This window comes from Melitaea cinxia, chromosome 5 (genome assembly GCF_905220565.1).
Source record: "Melitaea cinxia chromosome 5, ilMelCinx1.1, whole genome shotgun sequence".
Lineage (NCBI taxonomy): Eukaryota > Metazoa > Arthropoda > Insecta > Lepidoptera > Nymphalidae > Melitaea > Melitaea cinxia.
Window position 1 is genome coordinate 9,386,475 of NC_059398.1, and position 18,627 is coordinate 9,405,101.

General features: G+C 30.8%; 1 protein-coding gene across 1 annotated transcript in view; it reads left to right on the forward strand.

The window, feature by feature from the left end:
* Nucleotides 1-5,622: 5,622 nt before the first annotated feature.
* Nucleotides 5,623-18,627, forward strand: part of LOC123653539 — a 117,025-nt gene continuing 104,020 nt past the window's right edge. Inside the window, exon 1 of the mRNA XM_045589529.1 lies at nucleotides 5,623-5,916. The gene's annotated coding sequence lies outside the window, so the exon portion shown is untranslated. The remainder of the gene's footprint in view (nucleotides 5,917-18,627) is intronic.

Genomic DNA, 18,627 nt, shown 5'->3' on the forward strand with positions numbered 1-18,627 from the left:
GGGGGACTTGGAGCTATCCACAATGGTCGTCAACGCTTGCGATGTTTCTGGTGTTGCAAACGTCTATAAGCTACGGCAATAGCCTACAATACAATCATGTCAGCCGTACGCTTGTTTGCCAACCTAATTATATATAACAAAAACTGATAATTAGCCCCTCTATGTAAACATAATCAATTTCTACGTAAGGGAAATTGCGAGTGGCTCGTTAAAAATATAAATAAGACTTATATTTATTTCAGGAAAAACAACATAAAGCAATTTTTTAAAATATTGTTGTCTTCTCGGGAATAATTTTTATATAACTTGTTCTGTGTAAAAAAAAATACAAATAGTATATTTGAGTTTTTAATAAATGAAATTCAATTTATATTTCAGAGTATAAAATAATAATAAATAGGCACATTACCGTTTCTTACGTATGCAATATACTAATGAGGAAAATAAGGCATCCTTGAAGGGTTCAACTTTTCTAAGAAAATTGCCAAGAACTTTCCTTATTCTTGGAAAGATAAACTTAGGAAAAGACAAACTACACACGTTTGTGTACTTGCTCATATATACAATTTAAATGATAATCTCATACAATGTAGTTGTAACAAAAGTATTACACTCAATAAATGAAATTGGTTCGTTATTTTTATCAATCGTCGTATTGTAAACATGCTCATGATATATGTTATTCTACTTAGTTGTTACTGTTACGTGAAAACTTATGTGTAGTTCCAACCTTGTACGATGGCAGCTCGTGATTATGATGGCAAGCCGACCGTGACACTGACTCGGGTCATGATAATGACGTCTTCATCCGTTGTACACGAACGCCCATAATGAGCTCTGTTTTGTAAAATTCTTAAAACTTCATATTCAACACTTGCTTAGACTTTTAAATAAGAATCTCTTTTTATACATTTTAATTTTTGTTCTTGATATTGACAGATTTACAAATTAGGAAATTTAAAAATGCGAATAATAACATACAAAGGCGGTCTTATAGTAAGATAAGGAAGTATTTTCTTATAAAATTTTTAAAGAGAGGAGAATATGTAAATATGAAAGGTAAAATATTTATTTTTAAGCTACTATGAAAACTCTCTGTTAGAAGTATAGCTTTTAGAAAAGGAACAATTAAAATAATTGGTTCTAGTTTTTAGATAACTGTAATAAGACGCAGAACTTTACAATATCATCAGTTGTGCCCTCCGATTCAGTGTTAGTACCTCCGTCACCGTTACTTGGTCACCGCTACGTCGTGAGCCACACTTCTTGCCGCCTTGGGAAATGAGATTCACACCTATAACTAAAATGTTTATGAAATAAATAGATTATATGCATATAACATAATTGGAATCTTTTATAACTGCCCATTAAAAATATTTCAATTTTATGTTAATAAATATTATATTAAATACGGAGTTCAATGAACAACTATAATAATTATAACGCCCGTGTTTACCGCGTAGACGCTTACCCAATACGAAGGAATAGAATAATGTTATAGAATGTGTTTAAATAAATGGAAATAAAGTGTAAAGGCTTTCAGGTTTTTTTGTTTGAAAAATTTGTGTAATAGGTATGTATAAACGCATATATTTTAAATAAAATACAATTGATTAAGGTGACTAAAAACTGATTATTTTAATGTATTAAAATATTTGCTTTAAACCAAATAATAGTGGTGTGTAATATAGTATGTATGTGTAACGTGTGACATGTATTGACCAAATTTTTTTTAGACTCGCACGAAAAAAGACACATGAAACTAGTGTTATAGCCGAGTAACATTATTGATTGCAAAATATTTATCAAAAATAAAGAAAAATTCAATCATCATTACATAACAATACAGAGATAAAAAGTACACAGTGGTAATGTTATGACTTTGATCGTCACATACGTTTTTGAACCGGTATATTTTGATCGCTAAATAATGGCACTGAACCCCGATAAACGCCCGCAGACCGGTCTGTCCAGGATGTTCGATGTCTTAGCATTGCGACACGATGGTGGAAAATAAATTAGTATCCCGTTATAACTATGAAAATGAAATTAGATTTAACATCAAAATAAGATCACTGAGTGTGTGGAAGATAAGCGTAATATTGGATATGTTTCTTTGATTAACATTTAAATGTCATCACGTCTCCTCAACCAGAAACCATGTTTAAAGAACTACTTTAAAATAAAATATTTTTACTAGTCGTTTGACTATATTTAATAAAATTTTAAAGCAACCTCTAACTTGTCACTAATACTATACATACTCATAAATTTTAACTTTATTGTAAGAAAATATGTTTCAAAGCTACCTCTTAACTATCTCTTAGGTACCCTTTTAACGCTTGGATAAGTGCCTAAAGCATAATTATACTTAACTAAAAATGTTAGTCTGCAAAGGAGAATAGAATAGAATTTAATGTTTTAAAATTATAGTTTAAAACACAGAACATAGTGTATTCAATAACACTGTTAAACACTTTTTTTATATATTTCAAAATACCTGTATATACCCATTATTATTTTGAAATTCCTGTTTAAAAAAAAAAAAAAAAAATATATATATATATATATATATATATATATATATATATATATATATATATTACGGGGAAAACTCTGTCGTTTATGAATCGATTTTGATAATTCTTTTTTTGTTGGAAAGGAGATATCCCTAGTTTGGTACCATGATAAGGAAACCAGGATCTGATGATGGAATCCCAGAGAAATCGAGGGAAACTCTCGAAAATCCGCATAGCTTTTTACTGGGTGTATCGATTTTAATGATTTTTAATTTAAACGCAGGCCGATGTTTATAATGTGGTCACATTTAAATTTCATCGAGATCTGATTACAGCTTTTGGAGTAATCTTTGATAATGCGTATTTACTTATTTTTTCATCTACCTAAGTTGTATAACTTGTTGATTATTATTATTTTATTCTAGAGCTAGTGCTTATCGTGTGGTCTTCTTTTAATTTGATAGAGATCTGACGAATAGTTTTGAGTTATCCTTAATAATGTAAATTATTAAGGATATACGTATTCATTTGTAGTAAATTAAAGTCATTTTTATGTTTAAGAACAAACATAAAATTTTAAAAATTACTTATGTTTGATTAAATATGTCTATCTAGCTGTACCCTGCGCAAGTTGCTACGCATTATCTATTTATTTTTTGGTCGTACCAACTTAGAAACCTTAGTATGCTCATGCACAACACTTTGCTGAAGATCATGATCAAATGCATAGCTTAAGATTCTATAAAGGACATACAGACAAACATTATATATATATATATATATATATATATATATATATATATATATATATATATATATATATATATATATATATATATATATATATATATTTATATAATAACAAAAGATTTGTGTAATTATTATATATTCATACTAAATAAGTAACGAGGAGGAAATTAATTAGCATTACTTCATCAACGATGATTGTTTAAATGATGAGGAATGAACTCATTCTTCGGTCATTACCTGAGATCATCTGCCATATGTATCGTGCAGTATTTATAAAACAAGTGCAGTAAAATATAGTATGGTATTTTCTGAAACCTTTTATTATTATTTGTACATATTGGCAAATATTTATATATGAATGGTTGACTCGTAGAGGTTTTCTCGTCTTGCGAACTGTCAAACACGTAAAGTTGAAATAATGGTTATATTTTCCGAATTTTTCCAGTTTTATGCGCAATTTTCTGCACCTAGAATTGGCCCAGCCCTTCTCAGGTTTAGCGCTTAGAAATACATTTAGTAATTTATTTTTATTTGCATAGAAGACTAGCTGACACGGAAAATTTAGTCAAATGCTATTTTAAAATTTTGTAAACTTCTAGACAAATTTCTGAATTATTTATTCCGTAAGACCTTGTACAAGAGTTCACAAAAGTTAAAAAAATATGTTTAAAGTCATAAAATCGTTCTGAAGTTTTGGCACGACCAAAAAAAGGCGCTTAATTACTATATTTATGTGTTGGACTTAACAAATATTGTATTATGTACACTCTGCCGGGCATTATTTTCTATCAATTTGGTATAATACACGCTTTTTTATACAATGTAGTTGGCAAACAAGCATACGGTCCACCTGATGGTGGCCTATTGCTAATTTACTCGCCACAGCAACAAACTTTACTTGACCTTACTAGCAGTTCCTACCCTGCAGAATTATTTAGCTTTGTTCTGTAAGGTTGATTTACTTCTCCAGTTGGGCTGGTTCAAATTTTAAACTAAATAATTCCTGCTGTACCCTACCTCAGTTATCCGTTAATATATATGTATAATAAGTAGTTACCGTTTAATTTACTCTGACTGACTCTTGTTAAAAATATATTTTTTAGTCATTCAGATTATTATAAAATAAGTAATGCGAGAATAAGTAATATAGATTACAAAAAGTATTTCCATTACAGTAAATTTTTTATAACAAAAGTGGAAAAAACTAATCAAGAATTAACCGCCAACGTCATCGCGTCAAACAAAACGCGCGCGTTGAAGTCTATCCTATAGGTTACGGGAGTTAAACACCGCGTACTTTTCGTGTCCAATCAAATGTATGACATATATTCTAGATTATGCCATTTACTTCAAGGATTAGTTTTAATTATAATTCGTATTTTAGGTATTATTTGTATGATTACTCGTTATCTGTTTTAATGTAATATCGTAACATATATTATGTTCATAGTGAAATGTATAATATAATTAGAATAAATGCAAGTACCTATTTGGTATCGATATCTTCTTTTTATTATATTTAATTAGTACTTTATGATAAAATTAATTTAAAAAGCGAGTATACTTTAGACCACTGGAGTAAAATTTTCTATCTTCACTAAATTATATCTCCCTCTCAACTTCCGTTCGGCTCTCCCGATCACACTTTTCATAACGCTCTCGTTACGCGTTCACTAGGTTACTATTCAAGCCAAGCGTGCGCAAAGAAGTTTTACTTCAAAAAATACTTATACATATATATTAATATTTGTGACTAAAGCTCGTAACGTGTTTGAAATCGATGAGCATTCCATCCGTTATGGGCAATCAAGTTGTGCTGCCATTACACTATTGTTTCTTTCAACGAATCTTTGGAACTGGTAATTGGTAATGAGAAAAATCGATTAACGCTTTTTGAGGCCTGCCGCTCTCTGGGTTTTTCTGAGAAAGCCAATTGACTTACAGATGCTAAAACTGAATAATTTATAATATGTAATCGTATATATTTATTTTCTTTTAAGAATTTTGTATATAACTAGATTAATTACTCTGAAGTGATTGTTATAGCTAATATCGTTACAAAATTATTTTATACGATTTGTGCTTTTTCTTATTTAGGGGTTTAGTATTTTATAATTAAAGAAAGTTGACGATAAGATAGATATCGACTATTATATAATCAATAATAAAACCTCTTTCAGGTTCTCTGGTTTAATATACCCGTTTATCACTCTTGCAGTTTTATTATAATGATCTACAGTCAAGGCAAGCTAAAGCTCAACCAGTAAAGAGCGTCGGCAGCTAAAGAAGTATGGAGGGAGGGGGGGTGAACGACAGCGCGCTGCAGCCTGCCTCGCTGCGCCACGATCAGTCTTGCTCCGACCAACACGTCGGTTGCACGTACGAGTTTTGTGCGTCGCTACCACGTTTCGTCATCGAGTGTCAGTCTGCTACACCTTCGGAGTGTTGTAGGTGCAGTGTTGTGACAGTGTGTTTTTAGTCATACAATCGGATAGTGTATCTCTATAAAATAACATTGTCCTTTGCGTGCGGCTTGTTCTAAGGAGTCACTTAACGGCTGTTCGCCTAGCGAGGGAAGGCGGATTGCTTGCACCGGGAGGAATGAGCCCCGTACATTACTGCTCCCGCACTCACCGATGATCTCAAGGTTGGCATCTAGTACACTCACCCAGCCGTGTCGCAACTTTATCGCCGCGACCCCACAAACGCTTGCATTCTCCTCTACTCTAGTACTCTCCATACTGCTCTCATTACAATAACATTCTTTCTAAAGTTACCACTACAAAACATTCACTTCATAAATATTAATACATGGAGCTATTAACTATTATTTTTTAGTTAATCAACATTTTTATTCTTGTTACAATATATTCTTATTTATCTAGAGCAGATTTTTATTTATGTAGACTTTTAAATAATTTCCAACACTTACAGTAATGTAAGTATTGTATGTAAAAACTTTCTTATACGATATTTTTGTATCTAGTAAATAATTTACTTTCATTGTACCTATTAGGAATTTCTTAAAGTAAGAGTTCGCTGTTTAAGCGTAATGTGTTACAAAACGTTGGTCAGTTTCACTAGATGGCGTTCGAAGACCACTTATGTAAGCTGGACCAACAACTTCATCACCATATAAAGTCATGCAGATTTCCTTAGCGGCGCCCATAGACCCAGACTTAATCAATATGATGTAATGACATTACTTTAACACTAATAATCACATTTCATAACAATAATGCTACTAGTTCATTTCATCACAGGTACTATATTTAGGGACTATATATAGGTACATATATGTATGTATATATATCATATCTTATAATTGTGTTTGCTCGCTAACAAAAAAAAAACGACGTCCATTACATCGACAAGTAATACAACGTAGGTAGACGAAAAAATAATCAAGTAAAAAATGCGTATATAAGATTATTCAAAAAGTATCAAATTTAATTGGGACAAGAATCAGCTTTCGATTAAAAAAGAATAATCGAAATAAGTCTACCCAGTAAAAAGTTCTGAGTTAACACACATTCGAATTAAGAATCTCCTCCTTTTTCTGAAGTCGGTTAAAAATTAGAAAACATGACAACACGACGAACGAACGACGAACATAACGATGTAAATATATACGATAATGTATAAAGTGAAACAATCTATACCTATGTCGTACTTTTGTATCGTACGCTAAAAATTGTTAACAGATAAAATATTTATAGCCTTTAATAATTAAATAGAAAAATTATATAAATATTGTCACCTCACTCTTTCGAACTTCAACGTTTCGCACTAGGTTTCAAATAAATTAGTACTGAGAATCGTTTTTTAATTAGTTACACTTTTCGTTTAGTTACCAATAGGTTTTTGTTTAAATTTCTTGAATCTTTTAATAAAGGATGTCCTGTAACATAATACAAATAGGAAATGTATTTGGCAACCTCCAAAAAGATATGGTGTCTTAATTTTTTTACCTTTAATAAGGAGTTGACGCTGGGGATCACAGCTGTTATGCTAAGGATCATCAGTTCTATCCAAGTAAGGACAAATGTTTATTTAGGGCATACATATATTTGTCTTTATCCGAATTGTCCTTTTCTTTCCATATGTTTTTTATTTAAGCAGTTATTATTTAATTTTGAGTTTTTTCTAAAAAAAGCTGATAACAGCTTTTTGTATAACACACCAAGCGATAGGTCATCACCACACAGAGTATATTGTGGTTAGACTTTTACCTTTAAGGTACATGTAGTTGTATTCTTTATTGTCTACATGTATTACAAACGACGTAAAGAAAATTAAGTAATTACCTACTTGCACAATAATATGCGACCTAGGTCTTTTGTTTGGCTTTTTTTACGTTACATTTTCCTCCATCGATACTCTAAGTACTGTAATTATTTTTCACATCTTACTTCAAATGTACAGTTCTATTACATAACTAAGTTTAATCATATTTTTAAAAGTCCTATATCTTCTTCATCATTCGTCATTTTTACCTGGTATGTATTATGATATAACTATTAAGTCAGAGAACGAATGACGAAATGAAATATTTAGTTCATCCGTGTGGAATACACACACACACACACACACACACACACACACACACATATATATATATATATATATATATATTATGTATACCGTGAGCGAGTTTCGAATCCACAATTGTTAGCGCCGTACCTATTCCCATCGAATATACTGCGGTAGTAGTTTCAATAATAGTGCCACGTTTTACTAGATTTAAAATATTCAAGTATGTAGGTTTTTTACTAACGAGTGATACTTATTAGTATTGTGTAGGTGTGTTAACCTCTACGACTCGTGCAAACTAACAGCTAGTAGCTGTTTATTACATGGAAAGCGTGTTTACCTTCAATTAATGAATCATGCAGGATCTTAGTTTGATGTCACAGAAAAGATATTTGTTATTTTAAATGCGTAAACGCTACACGATTCCAACACAATAATGATAAAATTAAATTTAAGTATTTAATAAATACATAATATTTTTTTTTATAATTGTTATTTAATCACTGCTTGGAAAACACATTACTTACTCGGCTAGTGTTGACCACCGGAGCATTTCGCTATCATTTTAAAGCCATTATGTGAAATAGCAAAAAGATGCGTAAAATCACCTTCTTTTACCGTTCTCTATCCGCAGATGCCAGAGAAATTATTGGTTATTTAATGGATGTAATTTTTGCATTATCATTTCGAGAATTACACGTAGGTATACACGTAGGTACTTCTAAATGAATCTAATTTTTTCTCGATTATTTATTATTTTAAGGTATTAGGTATATTCTACATTAAAAAAAGTATATTGACGAGTAATGCCAGTAGTTAATTACCGCTGTGCTGTGAAATGTTAATTTAGCTTAGAAATTTCCATTAATAAAAAGGCTTTCTAATGCAAAAAACTATTAAAGGTTGTATCATTAGATCATGAAATAAACGCCATCAAACATATTATAAATTCTTCACGTCTGTGACAATTTTTTATTTTCTATTTTATTATCAGAACCATTTAACAAATTTGTAACTTATCTTAGGTTTAAAAACGTGAATTTTTTTTGTAAAAAGTTTGTGAAACCTGTTTTCAAGTGTGACTGGAGACAATTAAATTTTTAATTAATTTAGTTGGTATGTACTTCAATACTATATATAATATTTTTATATATGTAGTATAATAAAAAATAAAAAATAGGGTATTAATAACTTTAAAGACAAATTCAAGCTAAATAGGATATGATATAATGTCTCAAACTTATAAAGCATTTGATCTTTATTAAATGTTTATAGGTATTGTTTATTAGTTGTTATGATCAATGATGGATGACTGGTATGATCTTCCAGAAAGGATGTCAATGATATGTTTCTTTGTAACAACTGAAACTATACGCAAATATTATTAATGCGACATAATGGGGATCCAGTTCCTGCGTTAGTTTTATGTCTAGGAACTAACTATAAATAAAGGGTAAACGCGTGAAGTACGCACGTAAAATCATAACGGTACACAAAAAAAATATTTTATATACCTACCGAATCTACATAATCATATTGGTTATTACAAATGTCAAAAAGCAACATAGCTTCAAGTTGAACCCGTCGAGACTCAAGACTGAGCAGCTTATTAACTTAGTATTTTTTATTACTTAAAGAAAGTATTTGAAATCTAAATGATTTGATACACCTTTTTTTTTATAAGATTTAATAACAAATGCGCCTTTAAATTAAATTCTTAATCAATAAGTGTACACATTTTATTAAAAATAAAATAAAACGATAGATTTCAACAAAATACTTGTTTGTAATTTTGGGTGGCGACACGTTGATGCTCTTAGCCTTGAGCTCAATAGCTTACCATAAAATGAATATGTAGATAAAATATTTTACTTCATTGGCATGTTTCCATAGTCAAATGAAATTAAAAGGATGAAATGAATTGTACAAAATAAACCAAAAAAATTACTTGTGCTTTATTACTTTATTAAAAGATAGAATATTTACTTAATTATAATAAGTTCATAGTATTCATATAAAAAAATTGATTTTTACGTAAAAATAGAACATAAAGCAAAAATAAATGTATTTTCCCATACGCAAGGACCATTTAGATTTGTTGAAGCGTGGTGCCGCGAAACAAATGCTTGCTCCAAGGCCTCTTTGTTCTTTATTGCAAAGCTATTCCCACAAACAAATTAATTGTAATCAACTGTGGATCAAAAAGTATTCTTTAGCCTTTCGTCATGCCTACTATTCTTAAGTCGTTGAGAAAAGAAATATAATAAGTACACGGTATCGTGATTCAATCCTTTGTTATTTATTGTAACACGTTTTTTTTAAAACCGAAGTTTTTTTTTTTTAATATGATTTCTCTCATATTGGCTCGCAGATTTTTTTTAAATAAAACACATTACTATTGTAATTACAAATCTTTTGAAAGCAAAAAAAAATTATAAGTCATAATTATGTTATATTTCAGTTTTAATTTATTTGCATAAGAATAGGTATGTGGGTTATGAGAGAATTAATGAAAGGTATTTTTTTAAATAAAGTGCAAGTTTTCAAAATACGATTCATGTTAATTATTTCACACGTGTCCCAATTGGAGTCCTAGGATTACATAAAAGCAAAACGTGGAACTAGTAGGGATCGGAATTAAAACACAGATGTCGTCGTGACCCCGTCGTTGAATGAGCACCTGTTGCGGCGGTGGGCGCTCGACCGACAACAACGCCCCGTTATGTCATTCCATTCCAATGGAGGCCTATCCCATACTCTCACGCATTGCCATCAATCTCCCATGAAATCTCATATAAACGTTTTCTTTTTACTGATGAGTGTCCACTCGTATAATAGTGGGATAGACTTTGATTATTGTTTTCTCATGTAATTATATTTTCCTTCTCTAGAATAATACATGTTGTAATTGTGTTTTTGTTTAATGTTCTCTTTACTTTGGACTCAGTTTGAAGTTTGTGGCTAATGATAAAATTTATTTCGAAATTTTGTAATTCATATTTACTATTTACATTTATGAAAAGTAATTAAATTGCAAACTTAAATAATAATTTATACTTATATAGATATTTAGACTTACATAGGTACATAATCGTTATTTTTAGATTATAATAGGTATATTAATATCTGTCATTTTCAATCCTTTTTAAATATATTTTAAAATGTCGGTGAACGATTTTAAATAAGCTACGTCTCAATTAGTCGCCGTTCTTTAATTTTATTAGTGATTTTATAATTAATGTAATTACAGATAATATACAGCTAAAAGCCATACAACGAAGAATTAATAATAAAAATAATAATAATAATCATAATTACAGATAATTTTTAAAAACAAAAATTAATTTAAATTTAGTTATTAAGTTTTACAATCTTAAGACAACACTAGCATTTTATTAAATTGTATAAGTTACAAACATTGCTTTTAATGTAAATTTACAAGTCTAAGTCGTTTTTGTATACCTATTGTTTTGTACCTGAAGTTAGAAAATACAAATAAATTTCAGTTACCTCCGGCAAATTACGCAACTCTCAACATATTACCAATAAATATTTATAATAATATTATAATAATAGTATTTACTTTATTATGTATATTTTAATAATAATAATAATTTAAGTTATAATTGATAATATGTACGATTTTATTTTTGTGTTACCCACACATTAGGAATTCCAAACATTTTTGAATATCATATCAAAACGGTCGACGACAACGACACGGTCAGTCGGAGACGCGGGTTCGATTCCCGCTGGAGCGGTCAATTTTTGATATGATATTCAAAAATGTTTATAATTGATAAGTTGACTTTTTATATGGTAGTTTTATACAGATAAGTACAGTAATGGAAAGACGGTAGAAACTTTTACTTTAACACAAACAACGCGACAACAGGTAAAAAAGGAATCAAATATATTTAGTAGTCACAACTACTTATATAGATGATATAGACAATATAAAATACCACAAAAATTTCCAATTTAATACTTATAAACTGAATAATAAATTGAATATGACATATTGTGAATATGATATTGATAGGTATGAACATGCCACGAAAGTGACTTTTTAAAAATATTAACATAATACAAATACCAATATCCTCATTCTATTGTCAGCTCGTTAATAAGTATACAATATTCATGCGGCAATCAATAGACACATCGGTTTAATTATTCTTGTCGCGAACTGCCGCGACGTCGTCCGCCGTCCGCAGTCACCGGAACACATGAACGGCCAATTCTCCTTTAATAGATGCTATCGGCATAGGTACACGCACGGTGTGTCACCAACTGCCAGACCGATTCTGCCTGTCGATCAAGAAGATTTATGCAGTAGATAATATTGTATTACTCATTTTCAAAATAAAAAAGTCTGCTTCCTCCAGGAATAAATAATTAAAAACGGAAATTAATTTGCAAACCAAGGACAGTTAGTTATTTATTGGTTTGGTTTTCAGAATTTAATATTAACTAAAGTATCGTATGAGATAATAATTTCTCTCTCTTTCTTTTAAAATAACTGTTACTAATATTATAAATGCGAAAGTTTGTGAGGATATATGTTTGAGGATCAGTGGCGTAGCTATCATAGGGCCAGGTGGTGCAGTGCACCAGGGCCCCGGAGCTCAGGGGGCCCTCTAACCTCAGCTTTGAAAAAAAAAAAAATAATAAAATAAAATAAATTAAAAAAAAAATCTTGTGAGCAGGCTCGAGCCTCGAGTCAAGATTTTTTTTATTTTAATCTCATCTGTATAATAAATATTCTATATTGTCATGTGCGTCGTTGTTTATTTATTCCCTTTTTCTTCTATTAAACACATGGATATTCTAATAGAGACGGGGTATGGATTTAGCCTACTAGGGATAAGTTCAACTCACTGCTTCCTATTCTTATTCCTATCAATAATTTTAAAGGCCAATACAAGTTCAAACAACGCGGAAAGAGGGGAGGAGGGCCCGATTCTTTCCCTATGCACCAGGGCCCTTGTCCCCCTAGCTACGCCACTGTTGAGGATTTATTTTTGTTATGTATATTTGTTATTCTTTCACGTAAAAGCTCCTGGACCGATTTTAATGAAACTTGGTACGTACGAAATAGCTGGAAATCTAAATGTTTTTATATAACTCAGTTTGCAAACAAAAGTACAGCTCACCTCATGGAAAGTGACTACCGTAGCTTATAGATGTCTGTAACATTAGAAGTATCGCAAGCGCGTTGCCGACCCTATTCCCTATCCACCCCTCCAGAAGCTCTAGTCATCTTACTCACCAACAGGAACAAAACACAGCTTGAAAACAGTACTATTTAGCTGTGATTTTTGTAAGGTCGGGGTACTACCCCACTCGGGCTGCTCCATATCTTGAACAAGGTTTTTCCTGCTGTGCCCTACCTCAGTTGAGAATAAAACATTGGCAACTTTTTATCTCGACATTCCCACGGGATCGGAGATTATGCGGGTGGAACCGCGTGGCACAGCTACTATATTATACAGCTATCTAGTATAATACAAGCCAAAAACAAACAAAAAAATAAAAAAAATATTAATGACTTCAAAGGCTTGTTTCTTGGCTGTTACTCTACTTACAAGTAGAGTAACAGCCAAGAAACAAGCACTGCGAGTTAAAGCCAATATTTGCACATATAAATATATGCCCTTGAACACGTATCAAATTCTCCACCATTGCCATTTTAGACACATTCGTTTCGTCAAAAAGATTGATATTTATTGGTAGTAAGTCAACAAGTCAGGTAGGTATAGCGATGTCATATTATTTAAACAATATTTTACTGACTGTAATATAATAAATAGTTATAAATACGAAAATGAAAGTTGAGTATTCCGTTCGAAATTTTTGCAATTACTTCTAATTCGATGTTACAAATAATAATTATGTACATAATATTTAGGCTCTGTAATTATCTTTTTCGTTAAATAAAAAAAGCTTAAATAACCATTATTCTTAATCATTTAAATTTGTTAAACGTTTATTAATTTTTTAAATATTAATAAATAATATTTTATCGTTGAAACCTTAATAAACTAAGAAAATATCATATAAGTAAGGACCGTAGAGACTGTTAGTTGAAGTATTTAACTATATACGAAGTATTTAACTATATACGAAGTATTTAACTATATACGACTTATTTTACTTACGCGATCCTTCCATTCCAACCATCTTTAATTTTGAATGCGTGTCATAAAAATTAAAGGACATTTTATTTTTCAATAAAATTTATAGTGACCTATAATAATGGGGATTTATAAGTTTATGGCGTATTCGTTCCCTACATCACAGCATGACGTTTTAAAATAGCTACGAGTATACGACCCTAAGAAAGGGATTTAAAAACTAATGTTTAAAATCGGATTAGTAGATTCCGAAAACTTTTTTACTTTTTAATTTAGTAAGATATGTGTAACGATTAAAATAACGTGTCATCGATTTCTCTATCTGTGCCTAACTTTAAAATTACAGCATGAATGAGCTGAATGAGAAAATTACAGCATGAGGTACCTTAGTTACAAACTATTGAAACATCTTTATTTCTTTTAATTGTTTTAAGAAAAATAACTGAAAATTACAGCATGAGGTACATTAGATACAAACTATTGAAACATCTTTATTTCTTTTAATTGTTTTAAGAAAAATAACTGAAAATTCCAAAATTTTAAATATCATTATAATTAATTACAAATGTCTGAAGGGTCTGATTGTAATAAAATTGTGCAATAAACACAGTGGCTTCGTATGTTGTTTTGGTACCTATTCTATTAATTGTTAATGATGATCTTCATGACCTTACGTTGAAACGTAAAATTTTAGATTTCATCAAAGCCAGATCAAGTATTTTATTTTAAATTGTATAATAGATAAATATTATTTTATTTTATACCATTATATATTATATATTGTATATATTTATATCATTGTACACCACAAATACATTACAAACAAAGCATAAATATAGTTACAGACAGTGAAGTACAATGGACATTACGGCGGACTTATGGCTTATTAGCCATTTCTTCCAGACAACCCTGACATAAAAAGGAAACTTACCTTAAACATAAGCAAAATTTAAATATTTATTATTTAAATTTTGTTTATGTTTTTAATTAATTTGAATGATTTATGATACATTGGATTCTAGGTACTTTTGTATGAAAATCTTAACGATAGAATATTTAGTTTAAAAGGTAGATGTTTTCCTGTGGAATATTTTCATGACAACAACAGATCTGAGTTAAATACAGACAAGTTACAGTTTGAAGCACTTGAAATAAAAAAATAAGAACATTATATTTTATACTCAATATTTTTTTCTTAGCTAAGCTTACTTTTTGCGTTCTTCCTTAGTAAGATACGTCTGCTATTTATTACTTTAATTTTAATATTTCTTTAACGTATTAAAGAAATATATCATGAATACTGCTCTTTAATTGGCAACTTGCTTTTATTAATTCTGTTAATTATATCTCTATATCTATTTTGTCGTCAATAATATGAACAAGCTATATAATTTGATATATGTAACATAGCTGTGCCATAAAATTTGACTATACTCGTATAACATTAGTTCTGAACTTGTTAGAATTTCAGTATACAATTTAGAAGTCTGAATTTTCAACTGAAATAAAAAAAATACATGCGTCCATCCATCCCATCTCTCATGCGAAGAGATTATGTGCTAATATCATATGTATATGCCCTAATATGTAATATTAGTAATACAATGTCTGAGTTTTTATACAAATTATAAAAAAATAAAAAAAGCGGTGTAAATAATATCTATATTTGTAATAAGTGTTTCTTTAGAGGTTTACAACTTTGAATTGGCAACACTGCTTTATTCGACAACCCATTTAACAGCTGATAGTTGCTTTTTGCTTAATTTGGTTCGAGATTTCTTTATGGATAGACTTAAGCCAGAGCAAGCCGTTCTTCGAACATTTCGTGCACTTTGTCCATTTTATGGCTTACATAATCGACCTTCTGAGCGGCTAATTCAAATAACAATGGATCGTTTTAATGTCATAAATTTTTATGAATAAGGCCCGTTTCATTGAAATTTAAAATATATTTTTTGTTTTATTATGATTTAAACTTGTGTAGCTCTAAACGAAACACCCCTTACTTTTTAAAGAAGAGCTTGATTCAATTCTGCATAAAGAAGGTAAATAATTGTGTTTGCTCGCAAACGAAAAAAAAACCGACTTCAATTACATCGACGAGTAATACAACGTAGATCAACGAAAAAATAGTCAAGTAACTACGCGTTATCAAAGATTACTCAAAAAGTAGTTATTACTTATTACGATTAAATTAAAAATTATCAAAATCGGTACACCTAGTAAAAAGAAATTGTAAATTTTCGAGAGTTTTCCTCGATTTCTCTAGGATCCCATCATCAGATCCTGGTTTCCTTATCATAGTACCAAACTAGGAATATCCCTTTTCCAACAAAAAAAGATTTATCAAAATCAGTACATCCAGTAGAAAGTTATGCGGTATACAACGTAGGTCGACGAAAAAAGCGTCAAGTAAAAACGCATCATTAGATATAACTCAAAAAGTAGTTGATAGATCTCAAATAAATTTCAATGGGACCAAATGACACACACCACCTTTCGATCAAAAGAAAATTTGTCGAAATCGCTCCACCCAGTCAAAAGTTTTGAAGTAACATACATAAAAAAAACAAGTACAGTCGAATTGAGAACCTCCTCCTTTTTTGGAATTCGGTTAAAAAGATTCATAAATTGCAGCCCAGTTAATTTTGAGTTATCCAAGATCGTATACAAAGAGACCTTTACCTTAACAACATTTACAGTAGATGCTCTAGTATAGAGCCGGGTATACCGCTATTGTCATTGAAGCAGTGGTTTTGTCCCGCTAACGTAACTATTAGTACCGCAATGATATTTAATAGTTTATTATCGAAAATATCGAAACAATTTTGTACCCTGCAGTTATATAAATCTAAATCCATTACTCCACGACGTTTCAAATCGATCTCGATATTTTTTACGAGAATCAGTATATTTTCGTTGTAATTTTTAAATGAATATTCTTATATATTAATTTATTAAAAGAAATATTTAACATATTCAATTAATAAACTGAAAAAAATATGTGTAATAAATACGTAGACAGGTCGAATGTACATTGAATTTCTTTACAAAATAATATAAATCTATCTATAATCTATAATATATATAAACGCGAAAGGTTCGAAATCTCCGAAACTATAACACCTACAAACTTGAAATTTGGCAGGTAGGTTCCTTATAGAGCGTAGACATCCGCTAAGAACGGATATTACGAAACTCGACCCCTAAGGGGGAAAAACGGGGGTTGGAAGTTTGTATGAAAGTTCTATGTTTTTGAAGTAAGATGCCTGATATTTAAAATGTATGCTCTATAAATGATAAGAAGGTGTTCAAATAATATATATTTAGAAATCAACTCCCTTTTGGATTAAAACAGGGGTTGGTAGGTTGACCCACTCATCACAAAATCTCCGAAACTATAACACCTACAAGCTTGAAATTTGGCAGGTAGGCTCCTTATAGGGCGTAAACAGCCGCTAAGAATGGATTTTACAAATCTCGATCCCTAAGGGGGTAAAACGGGGGTTGGTAGTTTGTATAAAAGTCCTATGTTTTTGAAGTAGGAGACTTGAAATTTAAAATGTGTGCTCTATAGATAGTGAGGAAGTGTCCAAATAACGTATCTTTAGAAATCAACTCCCTTTTGGGGTTAATACGGGAGATGGTAGGTTGACTCACTCATCACGAAATCTCCGAAACTATAATAGCCACAAACTTGAAGTTTGGCAGGTAGGTTCCTTATAGGGTGTAAACATCTGTTAAGACCGGCTTTTACGAAACTTGACCCTTAAGGGGATAAAACGGGGGTTGGAAGTTTATATGAAAGTCCTATGTTTTTGAGTAAGAGACTTGAAATTTAAAATGTATGCTCTATAGATGGTGAGGAGGTGTCCAAATAATTTATCGTAATCTATATATATAAAAGAGAAAGGTCACTGACTTACTCATTACGAGAACTCAAAAACCGCTGGGACCATCCAGTGGTTTTTAATCCATCCAGGATAGACAAAGATGAAATTTGGTAGGTAGGTAGATTATAGTAAGTAAGCGTCCGCTAAGAACGGATTTTGCGATATTCCACCGCTAAGAGGGTTTAATTGGGGATGATAGTTTGTACGAAACATAAACAGCAGCTATAAGTTCGCGTGATAGGTTATTTATATTGCAGCCTGAAAATAAAGCTAAAAATGTGGTGTATAGAGAGGTGCCTTTTAAAAAGTTACTCAGTGTGTAAGTAAATTTCAAGTGACTGAAATAAAAAAATAGTTTGCGTTAAACATCTTAATAGTAATGCATATTTTCATAACCACGCGAACGTAGTCGCGGGCAACAGTTAGTGTATTATAAAACAAAGTCCCCAAAAGCGTATGTGGTCGATTTCCTCAAAATCTACTGAACGGATTTTCATGCGGTTTCACCAATGGAGAGAGTGCTTCAAGAGAAAGGTTTACGGAATGACTAAGCCGATTTTGATGAAAGTTTCACTGGAAGTTTGCTGGTAAAACTTTTTGAAACACTAATTTCAACGCGGGCGAAGCCGCGGGCACAGCTAGTTGTTACATAATTTCGCTATAAGATTGTGTGGTCAAAACGAATATTTTTATTATTTTTAATCTGTTTGTATAAACCTGCATCTCTGAAAAGTACTGATTCAATTTTGAAAATAAAAGTCTATTGCAAAACGTATTGGCTATAAAACACCCCTG